Raw genomic sequence first — 25,846 nt, 5'->3', positions numbered from 1 at the left:
CTGGTGATGTTCTCCAAGTCCCGTGTTTTAGAATCATGTAAGCCTAGGAGAAATTGAGGGTTTTTTTCCCCTAAACCAAGTTAAACTATCATCCTTGTGGTTTGTTGGAGAAAAGCTGGAAAAGTCAGTCAGAAAGCGGAGGCAAAGATAAGTAAAAAGACTCGAATTGTTATTGTTTTTAATGCATGAGAATATTTTTTAGCCTACTCATAGTTTTTATGAATCTGGTTCAAGTCCTTTTAGCTCCCTTCTGGTTGCTGCTGTTCTTCTAAGCTAGTCCCATCTCCACTGCTTCAGACTATAGTGGGGCAAGAAGGTACTTAACCCCCCTGTCATGTTGGGATCTTTAATATTTGGACTTTGGCATCTGGAGGCCTGTCCTTGCCTAGCAAGTTGTGATGAGCTGCTGTCAGAGAAAGCTCAAACAACTGGAGTTAAAAGTGAAGTTAGGAAAGCTAGTTAAGAAAGCATATGTGTGGGGTTTACTTCTGTGTGTTTGTTTTTGTCCGTACCACCTACACGCACACAGCGCTGTGTTTGTTACTGGTGTCCTGAGAGAGGAAATCCATTACCTTAAAAGAAGCACTTGGCATTAGGAGAGAATAATAAGGAAAGCAACAAAGAGCCATTCGCAACATTTTATTAAGAAGACGAGATAGATAGTCTGTTTCATAAACAAGTGGTGTTTAACTGTCCAAGGGTCTGCTTTCCAAAACAAGCTTGAATTGTTCATTGTCCAGCAAAATAATGCCTGTTTCTGCAGTCCTGGCTGCTTCTCTTAACTACAGCCCAGAGTCTCAAGATCTGTGCTACTGGGGACTGTCCTGCCTAATGTTACTTAATATTTATGTCAGTGCTACAATAAAAATATTTTAAGCAAGTAGAAAACAGCAATATTAAGACTCAGAAAGGATAACATCGGGACTTTTCAGTTGAGGGGACAGGAACAAAGGAACTCTGCCTGCTTTCAGCTTCCCCATAGCTGTTAACAGGGCCTCACAGACACACTTGCGCTTGTTCATGTTGGCACAGAAACACTTGGCAGAAAAATACCCTATTGCCATCTCAACTGCTTATTCACCTGCTCAGAGACACAAAATTATATTGCTCTGTCCTAGCATTTCTTCAGACACTGGAGAGTGTGTGCTGACACTCAGATGTTTACCAGAACAAGGTTTCTTTTTTCCTATTTTCACATGACACGGTATTTCCCAGAGGAAGCAAGTGGCTCTCTTGGGGTTACGCCAGCTTTCATATACCATACAAATGCTGTAGAGCTCTGTGAGTGGAGTAACTGAAGTGGGTGAGTGGGGGGAGGATGTGCAGGAAGTACCTTCTGTATAAAGTAGCTTTTTTTTTAATAAATTAGTGGATTAGCTATGTTAGAGGAATCCTCAAAGGAGGAGGAAATACATACATTTGGTGCTCCCACTGCCGCTCCCTTACCAAGCCACAGGGGACCGCTGCTCTGTTACCATGGCAACAGTGATGAACTGGCAGCCAGACCCATCATCACTCAGCCTCTCCGAGACCCAGCGAGATGCTCTGGGAAAGGCGTACACAAGGAGATTTGCATCCCACATCCCATTTCCTTTTTATTTTGGCTTTACCTTGCAAGCCTAGAGAAAGAGGAAATTGTTGGTGTGAGCTCTTCAGAGAAACCTTGGCAAAGGTCGGGCATGGTGAGTAGCCAGAGGGCTCTAATTCAGACGCTTGCTCTGGCAGAGGCGGGTGGACTATGGGGAACTGTCAGGGAGGACTTAACTTGTGTGAGAAGGTCACTTACGCATCCTTGCTCTGTGATTACTGACCCAGCTGGCCTCTCATACCTTGATGAAAATGCTATTTATTGTTTGTTACAGACTATACAATTCTGGGGTTTCTTCTCTCTAAAAGGAAGAATTTTACTTCGTGTTAGCTTTTCTAAATAGGTTTCATGCAAAATCCATGAATGTGCTACTACTGGATTTTCTTTTCTAGGCATGAAGTCCTGCAGGAGCTGCAGACCTACCCATTAGCAGCAGGTTTCTCACAGCAAGCTTGATGATATCTGCCGGGCAGTAGCTGCAGTTTGCAGTAAGTGCCACACAATCCATACCTTAATGCATTGATACCAGGGTTTGTACTCTAGCCAGCTGATACGGTACTATCCAAAGATCAGCTTTTTCATTTAATGCACGATTCCAGCCTTTGTTGTACATGCTAACTTATTTGGTTCTGTTGAGATTAAGAATTTAAGCAGTGAGTAAACCAAATGCCACTTGGAACAGGTGCAGAAAGAGTATTTGCCCTGTATAGGATAGAGTTACAAGCAATTTAATTCCAGTGAGCCAAACAGATGCATCAGATAAACTGCTGATAAAAAGGATGATTATTCTGGCAAGGATCCACCATGCTCCACTGTAGCACAGGGATCTCATAAGCAAGCATACAGGCAGTGGTCAAACATACAAAAGCCATGAGTGAGATCAATCTAGCATGGCTAGCAGTAGGCATCTATAAATGTAATTATGCTACAGAGCAGTATGGTCATCAGTTTCAAATTGTCATCTGAAAAATGTTAATTAAATCTAGGGATCCATGAGGATAATATGCTGTTTTGAAAACAATAATAACACATTGCAAAAAAAAATTATAAGGAAAAGGAAAACAAAGGGATCCTTTACGCCAGAGATCTGAAATCTTGTTGAACCTGTAGCCTGCCACATGAATGCTCACATCCTTCAGATGAATTTGGTGCTTGTTCTGTTCCTTGGTCAGACAGCAGCAGTGAGGCATCTCTAGCTGTAATCTCATTAAGACTATTACGCTGTTATTGTGCTTGTGCTCTGTTGCTGGCATGGATTTAGGCAGACAAATGATCCTCGAAGCATGGATAGCTCTCACAGTTGAGAGGAGATGGGCTACGTTCTTCCTCACGAGGTCTGAAAATTCTTACAACCTTGACTTCAGAAAGGCGCTGATTGCAATCCAGCCGGAAAGGCAAACAGGGACAGGTCCACTCAGTCCAGGCACACAAGGGCAATTTATGAACATAGCTTCTGTTCGTCATAATGGGAGTCACATGTGTAAGTTCTCTGCACAATAACAGTAGAATACACTCCCTTCAGTGTGTAAATAGTATAAAGCTGTGCCTGTGTGAATGTTGGCATGACAGGCTGGGCTACAACAGAAGAAAAACAGAAATCAGAAATGAATTATTTGTTCATTTTTCCACCCCCAGAACCAGTCCTGTGTTCTGCTTTGTCCAGTCTGTTATAACTAACACGTACATAGCAGCATTTTCTTTTTTGGACTGTTTGACCAGATTTGAAAATATTTTGATGACAGGGGATGTTTATGGAGTCAGATAAAATCCTTTTCATTCAGTTTTATCCCATTACTCTTTATTATAATTCCTTAGAACACCAGAAATACCCGTTCTTCCTTTTTTGTGTTCCTGCATGACTCAAATACCAGCAGATAGTTCTGCTCCTCTGCAGCAGTGGAGTTTATGTACTTCTGGATGTAATGGGATTTCCAACCCCCTCCATGACCCCTGCACATGTGTACCTCTTCCACATAAACCCCTACCGGTTTATGTCATTTGCGCATGAGCCCTGGGAACGAGTCTTTGCTGAATGAATGCCAGTGTACCACACAGTTCATAAATATGTAAAAGTAATGGGCCCTATCCCAACAAGCTTAGACGCAGAAACGTTTAGCAGATGTTCTGGCTGTGGGGGAGGAAAACAGGAGATGAATAAATACAATACTGCCATAACAAATAGTTTGTTGATGAAACTGCACATAAATTAGAATGACAAACACAACCTGATCAGGACTTTGACCTACCCATAAACAACATCAACATGTTTTATTAATAGTAGTTCCACGTTCTCTGGATCAATAAAGTGACTTCAGTGATTTACTCTCTCCTTTCTATTAATACTTCTCTAAACAGTGATGCATCTGGATGGAACAAAGGTCGGATCTTTTGTATAGCTTGTCAAAGGACAAATCTAACAGTTCTAGTAAAGCAATAAGATTCTCGACCAGAGCCACCTTTTGCTAAAGAGAACCTACCCATGGGTAGGGTAAGAGTCTGAAGAGAGCTTCCAGACCTGTTTGTGATTTGGGGCTGTTGGTTGGTTGTAGACAGCCCCACAAGGGAGCTGCTTGACACACTTGGTTAATGGAGTAGAAAGCTGTTGCTTTAAAAACAAGTATACAAAACATATCTCAGGCTGTCCACTAATCCAAACTCCAAGTAGTAAACATGCCTTTTAGACCTTAACGCATACTACGTGGAGTAAATCAGTTCCAGGGGGAGCCCCACCCATTATGTGGAATTTGTATTGCTCAAATTAGGTGAAGAACCAATGATATGTCTCAATAATGAGCTCCCAGGACTTTCTCTTTGTTACATTTCACCAAAGCATGTTTAAATCCATTCCTTCTTAGGGACTGGCTGAGTATAAGAAAACCCTGTACTTCTGATATTTGTTTAATATATTAATGGTAACCACCATAATTGTAGTACAGCAATAGACTAGCAGTGCTTCATCTGGATATGATCTTCTTCGTCCATATATGTATTTTCTCATTGAAAAGCACTTGTCTTACTGCTTTAGATGATCTTGCACCTCTTTACTCCCCTGAGCTGTTGTTGTTCTGAAAGGAAGCATGAAGTCAAACTCCGCTGGGCTACTCTTCCTGGCCCTTAGCAAACTGTACAGCTTTAGAAGGAAGGTTTTTGCCCTTGTGGAGCCTTCGTATTGGGTTACCTCTACTTAAAAATTTACAGTATAGTGAAGTGAAAGTTGTGTGTTTCTCATTACCTTCTTGTATGCCCACAGTCCTGAGTCATAGCAGCAAACCCAGCCGCAATTTTACATTTTACTGCTTGGAAAATCTGTGAGCAGTGAAATTATCTACAGTGTCTATGCACAGACTCAGAGCCTCGCTTATTCTCAAAATGCTCCCAAATGCTTAAGTCTACACTGAACTATCAGCAGATTTGCATGTAGCCCCAGAGAAACTTACCTTAGCAGTTCCTATCTGAAAGCTTATTTTCTTAGCCTGAAGGGTTAGAAACATTTTTCTATGTGATCAAAGTTTACTGGATCTAGTGGGCTGGCTTTTTATTTCCCTGTTGAACTGGAGAAGTTTTTACCTAGAGAAGTTTCTGCTTTTCTTAGTGAGCCAATAAGTAGTTTTTCAAATGAGTTAGCCTTGTATTTGTTTTCTTGTAACAAAACACCACCAGCAATTTATTTTGGAACTCAGATCCCACCCTTGCATACAACATCTCTCCAGATTAGTGTGTGCAGATGAGTGTTCAGGGGTAGTGGAAGGGGATTAAAGAACACCATTAGAAATATTACAGTTATTCAAATGCTTATGCAGTGAATAACCACTTGTATCAGCAGAAAGCCGGGTGGTTGATGACTTCTGCCTTGTATTTCAAATACAAGTTGAACACCTGTGTTACTGGTTAGGAAGTCATCACTTTATTTTCTCCAGAATTGCACAACTCTTCCTGCTAACAGTTGCAGCTGCTACAGAAGACAGCAATTTTTAAGACCTCTGTAGACTAGACTTTCTCTACTGTCTTTCAGTTTCTTCTGGAAACATTTCTTCTTTTGGAGGCATTCAGCTGCTAATTTGTATACAGATTACTTTTAGATTTAAAAAAAAATTGCTCTAGCAGTCCAAGTAGATATGAGCATCAGAAAATAAGCCTACCACTCATCAAAGAGATCCCCAATTAAATTGGCTCCAGCGGGTAGCAATTTAAATATAGGGACTTTTAGCAGAAACACTTATGTACAGGAGATAAGAATTCTGGTTAATAAGAGAGCATCTCATGCTTCAGTGGCACTTTGTGCCATGTTGTGACCTTGACTTTTTTGAGTACTGTCACGCATGCTGAAAGCAAAAGAAATCCTCTGGCCCTGAAAACGTTATAACGTCATGCTAAGATGTACAAACAGGTGTGTGTTTAGAGAATACACCAAGTGTTCCTTCCATTCCACATCCTACTGGTAAGGCATCAACTGGGAACACACTCTGTGCTGTTCCTGCACAGAGAAATTCAGGAAAGACATGGACTGAAGCGAGAGCCACCAAAGGTGAACACTAACAATCATCAGAGGTCTCACAATGTAACTGAAGAGGACAGGCAAGGACAAACTAGAGTTTTAGGTCTGGGTAATGCAATAAGAAGTGACGTGATCAATCTTCATGCATCTGAAAGGCTGTTGCAGGAGTGAGAGTAACAACTGTTTTCTTTGCCTGTGATAGGCAGGATGAGAAGTAGATGTAAATTATGGTAAAAGAGATCCAGATTAATCATTAGGGAAAACTTTCTAAAGGCAGAAAGAGTGAATCATGAAAAAAGAACATCTTGCCTGGATAGACCATGGTGTCTGCAGTACTGGGGAGGTCTTCAAGGGGTAAAACAGATGGGACAGAGATGCTTTCACAGGGATGGAGTTAGATGATCTCTCAGTATCCCTTTCTGCCCTGTAATTTGTGATTGCTGCCTCATTTGAAAATCCACTTGCTGTGTTTTTACTTGCTAATTCCAGATGTGGAGACTGCTCCAGGACAGTATGCCTCCAGTGGAATGTGCTGTTCTTGGTTTTTAAAGAAATTACAAATTCCCACAGGAGCAGTCATGCACCTGGGAAGTTCTGAGCCTTGGGAGGTCGTCAAAAGAGAATTCAAGATTCCTTGTCATTTTTATAGTGTAAATAGCTTCGATATCATGGAGACAAAAAAACTTCCTTGAATTTTCTTCTGTAACTTGCCTTCCTTGCTATATTCCTTGGCTAACTACACCTGGTCCTTATGAACCTTAAATAATTTCTCTTAGAAACAGAATATTAAAAAAGGTCAGGCCTTATTTTTGTATATTGATTTTTCAAAATGGGACACCATACCATACTGTGATCTTATTTTGAGCAGTAGCAGAGCACCTCCTTTTAAGAGCTGAATCTTGAACCACAATATTTTTCCCTGGGGTGGTTTGGGATTGCTTCCTCAATGGCTGTTCTGCTCACCAGCAGTCACTTCTGGAGTGCCAGTCACCCAGTTTTACAGTGCTTGCTTGGCACTCATTCACAGGGAATCACCGCTTAGCTGGGGCAGGGTGACTGTTATCTACCCCAGTGCAAACTAGCAGTTCTGTAAAGCCCTCAGGCAAGATATGGCAATGGGCTTACTTTGCACATCATTAGCCTGGAACGTCAGCCACCTTCAATGCAGTGAAGTAGGATTTCAGCTGTCTTAGCTTGCATTTACAAAGCAGTCCATTTTGTACTGATGTTGCTGCCCCTTGTGTTTGTGCGTGCACTTTCTTAGCCTAAAGTTCTGCACAGTACTGCCTTCCACCCTCCTCCCAGTCTGAACACCATGTGCGCGCCGTGAAAAGAGACATGCAAAGGAAGTGTAGTGCTTTGTTTTTGCTTTAGTTCTACTTGTTTAAATCCTTCCTCTTACAGGGCACTGTGAAAACTCCTCTGGGAATCTGACAGCATAATGATGCAAATAACCCTGTCATATGACTAAGCCTCTATGGTGCTGGATTCCAAAGTACCAAGCCAAGATGTACAAGTGTTCCTGTGGATGCCATCGTCAGCCTCATGCTAGAGTGCAGATGGCTCTTCAGTTCCCTAATGGGAATTGTTAGGGTCCTTATTAGCATTTTACAGAGATTGCTGTTGAACGCAGAGCCCTCCTCCTGCCTGTTCAGAGGCAGAGTGCACAGTCAGTAATCAGTGGACACACTGTACACATTGGCCTCTTTGAAACCTCACTGCAAGAAGGATGTTGAGGCTCTGGAGCATGTCCAGAGAAATCTGATGAAGGGGCTGGAGAACAAGTCTTATGAGAAGCAGCTGAGGGAACTGGGGTTGTTTAACCTCGAGAAGGAGAGGCTGAGGGGAAACCTTATCACTGTCTACAACTGCCTGAAAGGAGGTTGCAGAGAGGTGTGTGGTGGTCTCTTCTCCCAAGTGACAAGTGATTGGACAAGGGGGAACGACCTCAAGCTGTGCCAGGGGAGGTTCAGATTGGGCATTAGGAAAAAAAAAATTACTAAATGATTCATCGGACACTGGCAGAGTCTGCCCAGGGTGGTGGTGGAGTCACCATCCTTTGAGGTATTTAAAAGATGGGTAGATGAAGCACTTAAGGATCTGGTTTAGTGGCAGATAGGTATGGTTGGACTTGATGATCTCAGAGGTCTTTTCCACCCTGGTGATTCTATGATTCTAAGACCATTTAAAAATGTCTCCCATATCATAGAATCATAGAATGGTTTGTGTTGAAAGGGACCTTAAGTATCATCCAGTTCCAATCCCCCTGCGATGGTCAGGGACAGCTTCCAGTATCACCTTATGTAAACCCTCTCCTCTGTCTGCTTTCATTTTTCAATTATCTAACACATTCGCAACCTCCATCTTTGCCGAGGAGGACACCTCCGTATTTTGGTTATCAACAGGTAATACAGACTCCCCTGCAAAGAGCTTCTAGGTTAGTGAACTTCATTGACTTCACAGGTGGAAATACCCATTGACTGGAGCTCTTACTGCCCTTTGACCTCGTATATGCATGACTATGTGCAGCTGCTCAGGTAAGGACAGGCATCTTTGCCAGGCTTTCCAACACGTAATCTGAATCATCAGGCTGCAGCTCTCAAGTGATTGCAACCAGTATCTCCAATTTCTACGTGCATGGAAACTCCATCAGTAAACAGGGTGGGTTGAGCCAAGTTTAGATCAGCTAAAGGCTTTCCTCCATCTGTTCTCAGACAGGGATATAGATAGTGATTTGGGAATTGTGCGCTTCTGGCTGATATTTGTCACACCATATTGTAGTAAGAATTTCCTCGGCCATGTCATAAGCTCATTTTATACATCTCTTATGAACAGTACCTATTTTAGGTTTTATCACGTATGTTATAGCAGTATCTGACTGCTTTTCATGCAAAAATCCCTAATAGACTATGTAGATCAAGACTTCTCTTAAGGTAGGGTGGGTAGACTATGGCTTTGGTAGGACATTGTGACTGTGTGGGTGTGGATGTGAAAGCTGTTTGAATTAGCTCTGCTGGAAAAGCCTACTTAAAGGAAAACTGGTGTACTTTTTTTGCTACCACTGCTATTATGGTATTATCCTGGGTTTGTACTTTATTCCTAATCCCTGGGTCATCCACAGTGCTTCTGTATTGGCTTGCATTCCTGCTCTATTCAGGTGCTCATCATCAGCTGGCTCTCTTGGCTGAGGAATTCAAGGGCATACTCAGCCGAGCGTTGCAAAGACAGCACACATGTGCACCACTTCTACACACTGAAGTGTACAGAGAGGAATTAAACATTTACATTTACAAACAGTATACAAACACGTAGATATAAACACACAGAGACATGTGGTTGCACGTATATGCTGAACTGACAGTGCTCTTCTTGACTGATAGTTCACAGCGTTCAGCCAGCAACCAGTGGTTTCCGAGAGCATTAAAACAATTAAGCAGATGGACATACACATACATATAAGCCTACATACACACGCAGACTAAACGTTTCTGTGTTCCTTTCGCTACTGTCTCGAAGAACAAGGGTTTGTAATTTCCCTGTCCATCCAGTACCTATCCTATTACCTCAGTGTAACCTGATGGATTACTCATTATTTGGGTCTTCCAAGTTGATTCAATTAGCAGGAGACAAGAATAACAGGAGGAGGCATTCATCTGATGTAATTCTGTACATTTTGCAGAGCACACAGGCGATGAGCTGTTTTGTCTGAATGCAGCAGGATCCAAACAGGAGTTGCTATGACCACAGCTCCAAGCTTCTCCCCAGCCAACCCCGAACCCAAAAATATATTTAGCTCTTTCTCATGATGATTTTATAAGCCTCTCTCCAGCCATTTTTAGATCCATTCTGCCACCTTTCCCCACTCTCTCCCGTGCAAGGCTTCACCGACATTTATAGAATCATAGAATAGTTTGGGTTGGAAGGGACCTTAAAGATGATCCAGCTCCAACCCGCCGGCCAAGGGCAGGGACATGTCCCACTAGATCAGGCTGCCCAAGGCCCCATCCAACCTGGCCTTGAACACCTCCAGGGAGGGGGCAGCCACAGCTTCCCTGGGCAACCTGTGCCAGTGCCTCACCACCCTCATACTGAAGAGATTCCTCCTTATGTTTAGTCTAAATCTGCCCCTCTCCAGTGTATACCCATTCTCCCTAGGCCTATCACTACAAGCCTTTGTGAACAGTCCCTCCCCAGCTTTCCTGTAGCCTCTTTCAGGTACTGGAAGGTTACTATAAGGTCTCCTTGGAGCATTCTCTTCTTCACACTGAACAACCCCAACTTTCTCAGCCTGTCCTCGTATGGGAGGTGCTCCAGCGCTCTGATCATCTTCATGGCCTCCTCTGGACCCGTTCCAACAGCTCCATATCCTTCTTATGTTTAGGATTCCAGAACTGGACACCGTACTGCAGATGAGGTCTCACAAGAGAGGAACAGACAGGCAGAATCACCTCCCTTGACCTGCTGGCTTCTTTTGGTGCAGCCCAGGATTCGGTTGGCCTTCTGGACTGTGAGTGCACGTTGCCAGCTCAAGTTGAGCGTCTCATCGATCAGCCCCCCAAGTCCTTCTCCGCAGAGCCGCTCTCAATCGCATCGTCCCCTAGCCCATATTGGGACAGCGAGGGAAAGCGTGTGGGGAGCCTCCCAGGCGCACACCTGGGCTTCGCCCCTTCGAGGAGGTGGGTGACAGCAGGAGGGACCCCGCTCGCCCAGGCCGGTGTCACAGGACCCAGGGGTGGGGGTTGGGGGGGGGGGCATAACCCTCCGCGGCGGCGGCTGCTCCCGCCCACCGGCCCCGAGGGGTCGTGTTTGCCGGTGGCGCGCGCCCGGGTCACCGAGCGGGAGAGCGCGCGCGCGCGCGCCCCCGCGCCAACCCCTTCCCTCCCTTCGCCCCGCCGATCGCCTTGGGCGCGCGCGCGCGCGCCCGCTGTGGCCACGCCCCCCCCGGCCCCCCCCCGCCGCAACCCAATCCCCTCCGAGCGGCGGCCGGGGGAGGGAGGACCGTACCATTGCCGGGCAGCGCGCGGGGGGAGGAGGGGGGGAGTTGTGTGGGGAAGCGGAGTAACCGAGTATGTGAATGGGGTGAGGGGGGTAGCACCGTGTCCCTTTTTTAATTTTTTTTTTTTTTATAATTTGTTCGTTTTGCTGTGTCGCGTCTGTTTTAGGCGCACGGCGTATCCCTAGGGGTGAGTAGGGGGGTAGGTAGTGCGGTGGGTAGGTAGGGGGCGGGTAGGTAGGGGGGTGGATAGGCAGGGGGTTAGTGTGGGGGTGTGAGCGAATGGTCTCGCCCGCCCCGCTCCGCCCGGAGGGGCGGTCCCGCGGCGGAGGCGGCGGGAGCTGCCCGGGGTGCGCGCGCCACCGGCTCGGCCGCGCAGGGCTCGGGGCGCCGCGGGGCTCCCTCCGCCTCGCCCCTCAGCGCAGCCGCGGAGCAGCAGCAGCATGCGGCGGAGGCAAGTGTGGGGACGGGGGGGAGGAAGGAAGGGGGAGGGCTCCGCCCCGCGGGGGATCCGCCGCATCCCTTGGCGGGGCGGGCAGCGCCGACCCGCGCCCCCGGCTCCGTCCTCTCATCGGGGATGCGGGTGTCCCTGCCCTTTGAGGTCCCTGCCGAGCCGTTCCCTGAGTCTCCTCCTCGGCGGGTGAACTTCGCGGCGTCCCGTAGCGCTACTTTGTCCTCGGAGTGCGTGTAGCGCTCCCGTTGCCGCGGGGCTGGTGGCACCCACCGGCTGGGTTGGGCAGAGGTTGATGCTCGCCTCGCAGACCGAAGGCTTCAGCCTTTTTCCCGCTGCGCCGGGTCCGTTCGGTACGAGGGGTGGGAGAGTCGTAGAGCGGTCGGAAGGGACCTCAAAGATCCTCTGATTCCGACCCACCTGCCGCGGGCAGGGACATTCCACTAGACCAGGTGCTCAAAGCTTCATCCAACCTGGCCCTGAGCCCCTCCAGGATGGAGCAGCCACAGCTTCCCTGGGCAACTTGAGCCAGTGCCTCACCGCCCTCACAGTAAACAGTTTCTTTCTAATTTCTGATCTAAATCTCTCCTCTTTCAGCTTAAAACTCTCACCCCTTGTCCCATTACTGCATTCATCGATGCCCCTTCCCATCCTTCTTGTAGACACCTTCAGGTACTGCAAGGTCGCTATAAGGTCTCCGTGGAGCTTTCTCTTCTGTAGGATGAACAACCACAACTCTCCTCGCCTCTGTTTTGCTTATTTTTTTTTTCCTTAAGGTACAGACTTAACCTCCACATGCTGTTGTCCTAAGGTGTGTTTAGGGTGTTAGAATACCTAACAAGCATAACTGCCTCTAAACATAAGGCTCCTTCTCTTATTATAATAGAAGTCTGATTATGCATTCCCTGTAACAGCTTCATTCCATAGTCTGAAGAAGTCATCTCTTACCTCATGCATTTAAGGCTATTGCTGTGAGGCAATTGACAACAACTTTTATTGAAGTGGAGGAATACTTTCCCAGTCTGGCGCTACAAAAATTGCTGCTTCCTTTGTTGATTCTGTTGTACTTCTTTGAAAGTTTAACAGAATGAATAAACTGTGAAAAATATATTTGAGACTTAAAATTTGGGTTCTTAGTTATTATATGCTTCAAATGGACTGGGTCGGTACCAGGGCCTTAGGGAAGCTGAGCAAATAAATAGCCTCTCACTGGAAGATCTGAATATACCGAAACTGGCTGTCCAGTAAGGCCATTTTAGTCACAGACTTTGAAAGCTAGAAGTTAACTGATCATAAAAAAAAATAAAATGGTGAATAGTAAACAAGATTTTCAGTATATAACCAAGAGCTTATTGCAAATAGTGCTCTTTTCCAAATAATTATGGTAATACCTCTTTCTGTATTTCTTTTTAGAGAATGTGCTTATTGTACTTAATTTTCACTGTCACATTTCCAGCATTTGTGTTTGGGTTAGTTGTTCTGCGGGAATGTGTTTCATAAAAATATTTCACTGCATGGCAATTGGCTTCTTTAATCATGGGAATATTTCTACTGGTCTGAGAGTCTGTGAAAGCTTACTTGCACAACACTAGCTTTAGAATGAGATTGAAGTTGGCAACGTCCTTTTAAACCAGCCAAAAGTCCACTTGCACATTCATCTGCAGCTGAAAAAGTCATGCTGTGGTTAAGAAAAGATATGTTTGTATTTAGTTTGCACCTTGCTAAAATATTTGTGTTTAAGATCACAGATGGATATAACTAGACTTACTAGACTTCTATTCATTCATATTTTAAATTACAGTGGGAAGGTACACCTTAATGCTACTTGGTGAAGCTGGAAATCCTTTAGTTCTTCTTAAATTGATGGACAGGGAAACTCATTTAAATATTACAGGACAACCATAAGGTCTTTTCTTTTAACTTTTAATTTAATCCTTAAGTATTTATGCAGAAAAAATAATTAATAGATATGCTGATTACAAATGCTGTGTTTGATTTTCAGTTTTCATTAAATTTGAATACAAATCCTGATCTTGACTATCCTGCCTGTAAAGAGTGCATCTGTAAATAGTATACATTCCTGATGTAAACCTAAACGCAACTGGTTCAGGTCAGAATGACATTTTACTCAAAGCTTTCTTGCCTCTGTGGGTTTAAAATATCCTGCAGTCGTGGCTCACATGAGAAATTTTAGTTATTTTGGAGGTGCAGGTCTCCTTTGATAAAGACCAAGAGCACTGTTACTTTTTCATGAGAGAGCTTGAATTGTTGTAGATGTGATGATGCAGAGCTGATAAGTTGCTTTTATGGGAGAAAGCTGAAGCAGAACTGGTCCTGAGTTGGATGTGCTTCTCTTGTCTTGAAGGATTTCAAAATGACTTCTCAGTCACTTAAGTAATCCCTGAATGGATTAGCGTTTTTTTTTTCTTCTCTGCAAACGCAAGGGCTGTCTTGCCAGTGTAATCTTAGAGTAGTGTGCAGGTAGCTCTAGGTAAAGGGAGAGGGAGAACTGTCCATGCTGCTGCTGCGTTTCTTTAGTAGAGACAGAAAAATTCCACTGTCTGGGCTGCTCATGGGAAACTGCCTGTGAGAGCAACAGCAGAGCCTGTGGATGTGGACTTCCTTTGGTGTGATGGCTTTTGTGCTATTATTGTAGAGAAGGCTTAGGCAACTGTGGTAACAGGTCAGTCAAAACTTGTTTCTGCCATGCAGCTTCTAGCTCTGATGTTTTAAGAATCTGTTCTCTGATCTACATCTTAACAGGCTGGGGTGGAAAAATCCTTCAATTTACAGCTGAGCTGAAGATGCAGTAAGGTCTTCCATCAGTGTAGCTGCTGATCAGGGGTACGAGCAGTTGTTTTTAAGGTCCTTGTGCGGATTCAGTTAGACAAGTAAAGCACGTGTGCTGTTAGGGCTTGCCTTAATACTGTGGTCTGTTGGTAATAAATGGGTGTGAAATGATGCTTTGCCAATATCCTGTATAGCTGTTCCAATACTGCTAACATACTCCTAGTGCAGATGCCATCCAAGAGAGTTTTCCTTCGTAAGTGTTTACACTGTAGCAGGTCCTAAGGATAATATCACCTTTCATTTGAAAAGGGGAAGAGGGGTAAGTTCCCACTGGTAAATTGAGGAAGTGGCTTTTTACCTGAGTTCCTTCAGGGGAGACTGGCTTCCATTTATTTAGGTCTCGCGACAGCACTAGAGCCCAGACCTGACCTTAGCCTTGCAAACTAGCAGGATGTAACTGAGATGTCAGCTGCAGAGGTGCTGTTCATAATTTGATAGGTGGAAGTAAAGCAGCAGGATGAACACAATCATTATCATTGCTGTTTGGAAATAATGTGATAAGATACAAGAGGCAGGACTGTTTGTTTACTAGGAGGGGAGCCCAAAACAGTGGAGACAGAGCAAGAGGTAAGCTAGCATAGGAACATCAGATCACCACCCTTTCCTTCCTTTTTCTCCCCCTCCCTCTTCCAGCTAAATGACATCTTCTGTTGTAATTGCACAAGGGACATGGGAGAAGGGGAAAAATGCATCTGGGAGAGACCAAGAACGTACCCTCTGAGGAATGAGATCTGCATGTAGTCAATGTTTTTGAGCAGTATGAAAACATTTGGATTCTGAGTGGGACACACGGTCACTAAATTATTTGTTTCTGCAGTCTCCTCTGAAGGTAGTTGGGATAGGTAGTTGATAGGGCTGTAACCACAATGTGGGTGTGGGGTTTTTTTTTTGTGTGTGTGTGAACAGTAAACTGACACGGATTATAGCACTTCTCATTCTCCCGCATGTGTTGTGTCTTGATTTGAAGAGGCACTGTGTTGCTCTTATGTATGGAGTGGCTTGTAATAGAAAATTCAGTGCCTAGATATGGGAAACAATTTAAGGAAAGGAAGGTTGCTCACCTGTGTGGGCAGCCTGTCTCTTCCGACACCCTCTGCCCCCTTTTTCTTTTAAAGTTAAATCAAGCAGGAATTATTTGGTTTTGGTAGCAAGAGGAAACTGAAAGATGTTTTTCTTTGTTTTCTAAGGTATTGAAGTCGACTCCATTCAGAAGTGTTCAGTGAGACTAGGAAAGGAAATGCAAGTTCTTGCTTTTCATAAATTAACAATAGAATTATTTCAGTTTCAGGAAAGAGGAACCTTTTTCATCCCATACTTCCTAAGGAGAGTTCATAACTTTTCTGCTAAAGGCTTGCAGTAGCTGCATGGCTTCTTACTGAAGACAGAAACCTAATTGCTCCAGTAGAGACCAACTGTCGTGCAACTGTTATTTTTGCAATAGACAACATGAGAATCTGCATTTAATTTTTGAGAAGGGGCATTGAAGAAAGCTATGGAAATTGTTAGGAAAACCTTTTTACCACATTCCTATCTCTCTCAGCCTGTCATCTCTGCCTTGTCCCCAGATCTTTATCTGGGTTATATGTTAACCTTTTTCATTCTTTCTTCACAGTGTCTTTGAGATATGATCTTTTGTGTCTACCCACATGGTTAAAACTAGTCTAGGTTGCCCTCACTTTGTGTCTGGATTTCTTTTTGACGCTGGGCTGTTCAAAACAATGACCATTTTTGCTGGAAGTCATTAGTGGTTTTTGTTTTTCTGTCTGCTGTTAAGACTTGTAGCAGATCATTCGTATGCAGGGTCCTACAACTACAGACATTAGCTAATTTTCTTCTTGGTCCTTGTAGACTGTCATCTAGAGTGGTGTACTGTGGAGAATTTGATATGTATGTAGTCCCAGCTGTAAATGCTGCTGACTTCTAGGCATTTACTAAAGACTGTGGTCTGTCCTGACCTTGTTCATCCTGAAATTGGAATGTCAGGTGGATGGTATTCAGCCATCATCAAGAAGAGTCCCATAAACATCTACAGAGCTACCTCATCTTCTGCCTTCAGAACTTCAGAAAGTTTCTTAATGCCCTCCCCTGCCATGAGCTGACTGAACCAGAACAGCCCGGTAGTGGACTGAGGATGCCACTATGTGTCTTTGAGTGTTTTTGTCTTTTTGCTTCCTTCTTTCTTTGGATCCAGTTGTCCAGCAGTTTTTTCATTCCTTCAGCTGGAATCTCTGTGTGCAGGAGGTGTGTTTTCTTTTTCTGCTCCTACGTTAGCACATTACATCCAGGAGTTCTGGTTTTAAGATGATGATTTCAAACGTTATTGTAGGATACAAAGTGCAGGTAAAATCTTGCAGTTACCTGTGCAGTTTCCAACATCAGCCCAGGAGTATTTGTCTTATACTATGGGCTTTTTGCTTTGTTTCCATGCATTATGGTTCCAGTTGTACAGCTTAATTAAGATCTGTGAAAAAAACCACGTATTGCATCAACTTCCTCCTTGGCCAGCAGGATAATTTTTCTGTATTACTGCTTTCTGCCTTGCTCTTCAGAAAGAATTCCTCTGAATTTGCTGTGCTTTGAACAGATGCAAGGCTTGCTAGGAGTTGATATGGTTGAAAACAGGGGACATTTCAGTGTATTGAAAACTTCTATTACATCTCTTCCTATCAAGCTTTACTTAGTTATCCTTTTTCATTGTGGTTGCAAGATGCTTTAGAATGAACTTTGAATGGTACATCTGAGGAAGTCTTAGAGTATAATCTTCTACTCTTTTAAGTAACTTTTGAATTAAAGTGACTCAATGGATAGCATAACTTCTATAGTTATAACCTCACTTTAAATTTTTAAGATTTCTTTACCTTGAGTCTGTGGGGAGCCTTCTCACTGGAAGCTAAAATGCAGGCGGAATGGTGGCATTTTTGTGGGATCATATCTTGGTATCTCTGTCATGCAAATAAAAGTGCTTGTGGCCATGTGAGTCCTATCTAACATTTCCATCTTTTTATGGCTTTGGTGGAACTGCCTTGGTTTAAAGGGATGGTTGGGAGGCCCTTCTTGCCTTTCTCTTAGTCTTTCTAAATACGCCACATTGTACTTGCACAGCTGTTAAAAAGAGCTTCGCCTGTCGAGCCCTGTGAACAGCATAGTTTAAACTCTGCTTCATTTTTGTGAGGTATGGCAGCTTGTGGTGATTTACACCATTTAACACTTGCTTAAGTTTTTTCAGTGTTCATTAAAGAAATTAATCTCAGGTCAATGAGAAACCCTGTTAAAGAGCGCAAAACCAATTGGTGTTGATCCACTGGTACCCATGTAATAGACTACTCTGAGCTTTGTGTTGAGAGATGTCCTCCAACACTTGTGACGTTATGGTCATATGGCTGAAGAAATGAGGGTGAGGACAATAGACTTTCTCATCACCTCTCTTGTGTGGTTATCTGCACAGAAGTGAGGAATGAGGGCAGGTGTTTGCCTAGGAGTCTTATTTAAAAAGTAAAATTCCAGAATGTTTCATTAATCTTATTTTATAGGAGGACTTTATTTCTTTAATAACAGTCTGTGTACATTGTGTATGGTGCTCCATCTGCTATAAACAGAGTTCTGCTCAGTTTGAGAAAGAAAAGCCAAATTAGACTGTGGCAGGGAGGGTAAACAGTTTTGGGGAGTGTGGCATGCTTTTGACGATTCACTTAGACACACTAAATCACTAATTAAGTGAGGCTCCCATTCAGAATTCTCTTGAGCTCTGCCTCTTTCTGCATTTGTTGTAAAGGCAGACTGATTTGGAATTAGCCTTTGTGTATAGTTTCCTTGGTGAGCCTGGAAATGCCAGTGCCTCGCACCTGGTATCTCAAGTTTCTTCTAGATCTTGTAACTGTCATTGTCTTGCTGATTATAAACAGAATCTGATCATACTGTGGACTTCTTGGAGAGCAGGACTGCTTACACATCCAGAAAATACAGGAAAAGGCTAGGTGTCAGTGATACCTGGTCTGCTTCCAGTACTTCAGAAAGAAAGGAGTTTGTACACTTGAAAATGGAGCAGTTATCCAGAGGGTGACAGCAATAGTAGCAGATCTCCACTATTAATTCTCCGCAATGGTGGTATTTGGTGTTCCCTCAGAGAAAAAAGACAGATGGGTTACAGCTGAGCCCATCATTATATTTTTTTATTATTCTTGTTGCTTTTGCATTATGTATAATGGTATAATGCCTGTTTTGTTGCGTGTGCTGGGACACCCACCCAGGACTCTGCTGTGCCAAATATTGTATTAAAGCACAGTAAAGAAGTCTCTGCTTTTCAGATTTTCTTTTTTTCTTAAAGTAGATGAGAGTGGAAGAAAGCAGATATGATTTTTCTGTTGATGTTTAGAATGGTAAATGCTGAGAAGTTTAGAATTCAGCATGTTGAATAGAATTATTATTTGACAGTGGATTTATTTCAGGATGTGAACCAACCTTCATTCAGTGGGACACCTCTAAAGTGGCGGTATATAAACTCTGTAAGCTTATAAGGAGGTATGTGTTTGTGACAGGTCTCTTACTTATGTCTTTTGGGAGACTGCCTTGGAATAACCAGTTTGAATACAGAGCAGATGTCCCTGGCATGTTCTCCCTCATCTTTAGCTGTGCTCAAATTGTTAAGCTTCATGACACTGAGTGAACTTGCTTCTGAACTGTCCCTCAGACACCTCTCTGTGCTCATACCACGCTTGTTCCCATTTCCTTGGCCTGATATCCCACACAGACAGTAAGGAATGTCACTTATTAGGTCAGAAGAGTGATAAATATTCTAGGTGGCCAGCTTGTATGATGAACTTATTCTACAGTCTGCTGATATAGCCCTTCATACAGTTTTGGTTCAGTTTTGGAGTGTATTCAGTGTGGCTCACAAGAGGAGGGAGGAGTCTCCTGATCCGTGTTTCCTGTGGGGCAGGAGGGTGATGTTAGTTGATGAGTGTGCTGCGTGTAGCATGTGCAGCACCTCTCTCGTCTCCAGGTCTGCTCATTTGGTTTTTGACTGTACTTGTCCCTCCCATCCCTTCTTGCCCAGTGCCTCCCCAGGATGCAGAACCTTCTGGCCACGGGCAGACTGAACTTCAGTAGCTCTGGGGAGGGTGTCTGGCATCCCAGCAACAGTGGACTTAATTTCTGATATCTTATCCTTGCATCTCGGGGCATGGTGCCACTGGAAAACTGTCTTTTTGGGTGCATTCAGAGAGCAGAGTGCGCTGTTCAGGTTCGTTATTTGGTGTTCCTTCTGGTTTCCTCCTCCTGCATGTTTTCTTTCCTATAATCCAATGCCCTCTTTTTCTGTTTCATGTGCCCCACAGGCATTTTTTTTTTTTCCCTCCTGGCTGTTTACTGTGTTATCCTTCTTGGTTGCATGGAGGAGAAACTACTAAACTTTGTTAGCAGTAGCCATAAACGTGTTTTTAACAGGGGGAGCCAGTAGGAACATAAAATGTGTCCAGGATATGTCTCATGGACTGGATTAGCTGTGCAGTTCTCATTATTTTCTTGGAGGGGTATTGGTTAATGTTAATTTAGAAGTGGTATAGTCTCAGCTGTGATCTAAAACAGCAAAATTGCTTCGAGACTGTCACTCGAGATGTTTGCTTCCTCTGTAGGAGAATTCTTCAGCTAATGTGCCCTTCGGTGGATGATTGTCTAGATGTCTCATCAGTCTGGAGAGGCTTGATTTAGTGCTATGTACTCTGGAGAGTTTATTTTTAAATAGTTACTGAAGCAACAGTCTTCTAAAATGCTGCACTGTTAGGATAGAAGGAATTAAAATGCTTAGCAATCCTCCAAAAGGGTAGATTTAGAAAAAAAAAATATATTCTATTCTCTAAGGCTGTCTGAAAGCGTTGGTGAAACTGTTGTGGAAGACTTGTTTACTTCATAATTTTCTTCCTCAAAAATTTTATACTCTAGTTTAAATTGTGGACATTTTCAGACTGAAATATTGTCAAAACCAAATGTTTTATTCTGGGAACTGCTGTACATTATCCTTCATAGTCTGCTATAAAACCATTGCCTTTTTAACTGGTGATGAATCCTGCTATCTCAAGATGGGCTGCATCTTGAGATAGTCACCTCGGGACTGTAGCTCCCATGGAGCAATTAGGTGCTATTACACAAGCAAAATAATTTTACTTTTTGAGGAGAAGTGTTTTGCAAGTCTCCCTTCTTTGCGCCAAGAACTCGGGGACGTTACTGTTTACCCTTTGCCAGAAAATTGCAAAGAAAATGTTTTTTCAAGAGGTCAGACTTCCTTAATGCATTGTAATCCTGCAGCATTGTAGTGGTTTTACTTTATATAATTTTCTTTCTTAGTCTGAAGTCTTCAGATGAGTTGTGTCAACACAGCAATTACACTTAACTAAGTTATTGCATTAATTTGAAATCATATCATGTCACTGATAAATCAGCTGATTAATCAAATGTTACAGAATGTCCTTTCTAAGTATAAGGGTTTGCCTTTCTCCAGGTCTTCATGCCTTTGCTGCTCTATTCTTGTACTCAGTTATCACAAAAAGCCTTTTGTTGTTCATTTGACTGTTAAACTATGCTTATTTTATGCTTCATCGAACTCTTAATGAGCCCAAGGTCTATAATATCAAAAGTCTGGATCTCCAAGGGTCAGAGAAGCTAACAGGTTTCGTAAAGCTATAGGGATCAACCAGCATACAGGAAAACATGCCAGGCAGTCAAGGTTTTTTTTTGTTTTGTTTAGATGATAGAGGACAATGGTGGTGAATTCTTTATTATGCATTCATGCAAACCATAATGATAATTTATGAGGTGTGGTGCATTCTCACAGTCAGTGTCTGCTGGTGAATTCAGCTATCAGGCATAGTACTTTGGTTCTAGACTTTCTTGAAAGCAAGAAATTTCGGAAAGATACAGTATGACAACGTTGGAAGAGAGGGTAGTGAAAGGAAAGGATGAGGTGACTTGAGTAGGTTCAAGATGCATAGGTCAGACTTGACCCAGCAGGCCAGTGCACCATGCTAGCTGGTCTTGGCTGTTCCTTTTCCATTGATGTCATAGGAAAGGTGGATCTTGTAGGGAAGACTCTTAAATGGACTGGGAATAAAGTGCTGTGAGATTAACACAGTAAGTTAAGTGTTCATTTCTTATGCTGAATTTAAAGATGAATTGCCTTACAGTGCTGTGCTAATGAAGGCAATTCAGGAAATGATTCACAAGAGTGGGTAGCTGAGCCTGGCCCTTCTAACAGCTGTCTTAGCTCAATCTAGGTTGACTTATTTACTAGAATTGTGCTTTATTTGCTACAATCTTGAAATAGTAGCAATTGCAAAAGCTCTTAATTCCTGTGACCGAATGGAGTCCTCTGACACCTGACAAGAATGGGAACAGGCTTCAGACTATCTACAAAGTCACTTTGGCTTGTATTTAGGAAAGTTTCTTTACAGTGGTATGGGCTAGAAGGATTTTTCAGTGCTGTAAAGTAAATGCTAGACTGTGTAACACAATAATGACATTTAGTGTTAAGTTACACAATGTGTTGCACAACTTTCCTGGGCTTTGCTGTTCCCTTCATCATGTATGCTCCAATATGGAAGCAGTATCTGTAGTATCAGGGCATTTGAAAGCAAATAAATTCTGTGATCCTGTTCTCAAATGCCGTAATGACTTAAAATATGTAATATATTTTTTTCAGTTACAAAAAACTATGTTCTTCTGTTCTCTGATAGAAGTGCAAAAGATGTTCCCTTTTGATGGGATAGCTCCTGCTGTGCAAATACAAGTTGCTGTGACATATTGGAGTTTATGCAACTGTTACACACAGCAAACTCATGCAGTATCTATGGAGTTTCAGTTGTCACAGCAAAATCTTTAGGTGGCAAGAACAAGGTCACAAGTGTGAGATTAACTGACACACAGCAGGCCTTGTTGTGGAAAGGAATGTTTGGCAGGCAGTAACTTTTTTATAACCTGGTAATATTCAGGTACTACAGAACAAAATCTCCTTTTATTGAAGGTCTTAAAAATGATGGGGATATGAACCCTAGCCACCTCCTTCAATTCTGGCTTCAAAAGGGCTTTCCTTTAGAGGTGGAGGGGGGGAAACCCTGATGGGCTGACCGGGCTTTTGGTAACTGTGTTCTAATTTGTGACAACTTACTAGAGCACTGAAATTGAGCAATAGCCCGTTGCCGGAGTGTGTCCTCACCTGCAGGATCTAGCTGTTAGAATGGTTATGGGATGGGAAGCTAGTGGTGGAAATAAGCTGTGACCCACTCTGAGGCAAAGCCTTGACTCTAAGGAGTTAAAACTTGGGAGAGGAATGAACTGAGGTCAGCAGCACAAACAGTCTGTTCAGTAAATAATTTTCTTTGCATACTGACTCCATTCTTTCACTCATTATTTGCTCCACTTATTCTTTTTCCCTTCCTACACACTCACACAACACACACACAGAGACATGCCCCCGTGTGATTTTTCTGGCTTTATTATTCTCTCTTGCCCTAGTTATCACCTTCCAGTGGCCGGTTGTCACTGTGACCCGCCCTCTGGCTAAGGGAGCTGTAGATGATAGGTTTACTGTGAAAGAACCACCCTCAGTCTGGGATGGACACCTATGTTCAGCTTAGAAGATGCAAGGCTGTTTTATAGCTGCTCCTGTGAGTCTGCTTGATCTGAGCACTGCAGTGGCTATACAGAATGCAGCACGGAGGAGGGAGAATGCTGTTCAGCCATGCACAGAAGAATTAAGAGCTGTTGCTTGCCTTTTTCCCCCCCTTGGTGACAGGCTACGAGCTCCTGGGTGAGTGAGCATCTAGTACATGGCATGCGTTGTTCCAAGATTGGTGGGGAAATCCATGAAATAGCTGCGCTGTTAGCGAGAATTTGGATAAATGTATTACGAAGCATTGGTTAGTGCTGGAGCCTGCAAAACATAGCAGGCTTTGATGCTGGTGCTTGGATATGATGCTATGAAAAAAGAAAAAGCTTTTAAAGATACTGTGTCTGAGGATCTACAGAAACCAGCTAGACGAAAAAGTAGGATTTTGTGTGTTGTGTGACCTTGAATGTCTGAAACAATGCATATGTGGCTGGTATTTACAAAAATATTTTCTGGGAGGCCCTTTTGTTAGAGGGAAGCAGTTGGAGTGTTCAGAGATCCATTTTGATTTTTCAATGAAAGTGTAATAGCTGCTACTTGTCAGCTTTGTATGTGATCTTGTAAATGCTGCTATCCCAGGCTCCTGAAAGATGTGCCAGATCTCTCTTTGTGGGTGATCTTGTAAATGCTGCTATCCCCAGTCTTCTGAAGGATGTGCCAGGTCTCTCTTTGTGGGTATTAAACAGACTTTTAAAATCCCCACAGACAGGATGAAATAGATATTTAGCAGGTGTACTGTAGCATGACAACTATTGAGAAGACAGCCCATGTATAATCATTAATATATGCTTTTGGGCTGAAGAGGGGCTTTGGTTCTGCACCACTTGGCAATCTACAGTCCAATAATTCTTGCCTGCTGTTGGAGTGCAGCCTCTGTGTTCCTTCCCTTTCCCTTAGGGCACTGTTGTCTGTTTCATTCTGCTGGGATTTTTATGCGTTCCATTGTGTTTTCTTAAATAAAAAGGCAACTCTAGAAACAAAAAAATTCCTTTCTTGCTTGACTTGTGTTTTTCACTTAAAAATGATTTTCCTTTCCCTGGTATGGTGGTATTATTAAAACCAGGACTTTTCTCAGCTAAGCTCTGTTACTGCAGAGCCAGTGGGGTAAAAGGAGTATAGTGCTTGCTATGAGAGTTATGCTTTTTCCTCTTGGTGTAAATATTGATAGTAGTGAAGTTACAGATCTGAAAATTCTAAATCAAGACAACTGTTCGTTGTTCTCTAAACACACTGTAGATACAGCTTTCCTGTAGCCACATTGTTCGGTGAAGTGCACCCTTTTTCAGTAAATAGACAGGCTTTTAAGGCCCTCAGGTTCTTAAGATCAGAAACAATAGAAGCAATGATTAAAGCTAAATACACGAGGGAAACAGTTGCAGAGGAGGGATGTCTTTGGAGCGTCTCGGGCAGTGCCCCACCTCTAGCTGCCTGGTTTTGGTGGTTTTTGCTTTTTTGGGTTTTTGGTTTTGGTTGGTTTTTTTTTTTTTATCCTTGGGTGCTGTGTCCTCTTGTCACACAGCACAGCTGTCTGGGTGTACATGAAGACTGATCAGAAAACTGATCTGGCTCTAAAAATAGCCTCGTTGGAATAAAAGATAGTGAACCTGGTCAGGTTTACTGTGGTGTCCCATAGCTGTTGTAATGGTAGTCAGGTGGGGATAATTTGGTGGTAAAATGAATCATAGAGTTGTGAAGGTGGGGCTACTGCCCGTGCTTCTTGGAGTATGGGAGGAAGCAGAGTCAATGACAAAGAAAAATCGTTGCCTGATGATTTTGTATTTGGATGGATGTACTTCATGCCTGTGGAGAAAAGGGAGGAACATGTTAAGAGAACTGTTGAAAAGCTATAGCCTCTATGAAAAACAGAGGCAATGGATGCAAGTTAGTGAAGGAGAGAAAATACAGCTAGTGCTCAGATGAGATGCCATAAAATCACTGTTTCTCTTGAACCATTATTCTTATTTTTCTGGTGCAGGGTTTTAGTTACTAGGCTCGTGTTCTGACCATGTGCTGTGTCTTCAGGGCCCCAACTAAGAGACAGATGGGGCAGAACTGAGAGAAGGCAGTTGTTCTGCTAGTTGATGTCTTGATTTCCCTGTTAGCTCAGTGAATTAACTTCTTCAGGTGTGTTTGTGCACTTGTCAACATGGTCACTTCTGTCTATATCAACTAGTTTTGTAAAGAATAACCACCTCTTCCTGTACATGATGTCACATATTTGTAGTAGCAAAATGAGTTCTGATTGCTCATTCGTAATAACTGTGTGAAAAACTCAACTCTTTTAATAACTGAAGAACTGACTGCATTTTCCTTTTATTTGGCAGTTAGAACCAGCTCTTTGCAAAATGCTTGGAGCATTAAAAGGTTTTTTTCTTTCCTTTTTAGTAGCTAGTTTTGAGATTGATACCATTTGGGTTACACTGATATTTCTAGCCAGGTAGCACCTCTTTTATGATTCTTTCAAAGAGCTTTGCACTGATTCAGAATGGCAACTTTTATGGTGGTGTGGCCTCAGGATGGTGCTTTCATATAAAGATCCATAGAGGCAGGACTGTATATCAGAACTCGTTTGTGAGGTGGTTGGGTGGAATTGGCTTAAGCCCTCAGTGTACTTGGTGAATGAGAGGAGGTGATTTGTCTGCTTATAAATGAACAGCTACTTCGAGAGCTGGAATTTCTTACCTCTCTGCAGAGAGACTTGAAATAAAATGCCCTGCCTGCTCTATGAAAGAGGAGCATAAACCAGGTGTAGTCTTAAAATAAATGCTAATGAAATATATGAGGTCTACCTTGATGGGTCTGAACGTAAATCA

The 25,846-nt window shown here is 43.2% G+C and overlaps 1 protein-coding gene across 7 annotated transcripts in view; it reads left to right on the top strand.

Annotated features, from left to right (window-relative positions):
* Positions 1-1,532: 1,532 nt before the first annotated feature.
* Positions 1,533-25,846, top strand: part of MICAL3 (microtubule associated monooxygenase, calponin and LIM domain containing 3) — a 571,168-nt gene continuing 546,854 nt past the window's right edge. For 3 of the 7 annotated variants that reach the window (XM_069861266.1, XM_069861258.1, XM_069861248.1), the window contains exons 1-2: positions 1,534-1,682; positions 1,981-2,076. The gene's annotated coding sequence lies outside the window, so the exon portion shown is untranslated. Of the gene's footprint in view, positions 1,683-1,980; positions 2,077-22,980; positions 23,175-25,846 lie in introns of those variants that run through there. The other 4 variants (XM_069861285.1, XM_069861276.1, XM_069861231.1 and 1 more) reach the window with 3 other exon arrangements.

Source organism: Phaenicophaeus curvirostris, chromosome 1 (genome assembly GCF_032191515.1).
Source record: "Phaenicophaeus curvirostris isolate KB17595 chromosome 1, BPBGC_Pcur_1.0, whole genome shotgun sequence".
Classification (NCBI taxonomy): Eukaryota; Metazoa; Chordata; class Aves; order Cuculiformes; family Cuculidae; genus Phaenicophaeus; species Phaenicophaeus curvirostris.
Note: the sequence above shows the minus strand (reverse complement) of the source record. Positions and strands in the feature narration are given on the sequence as shown.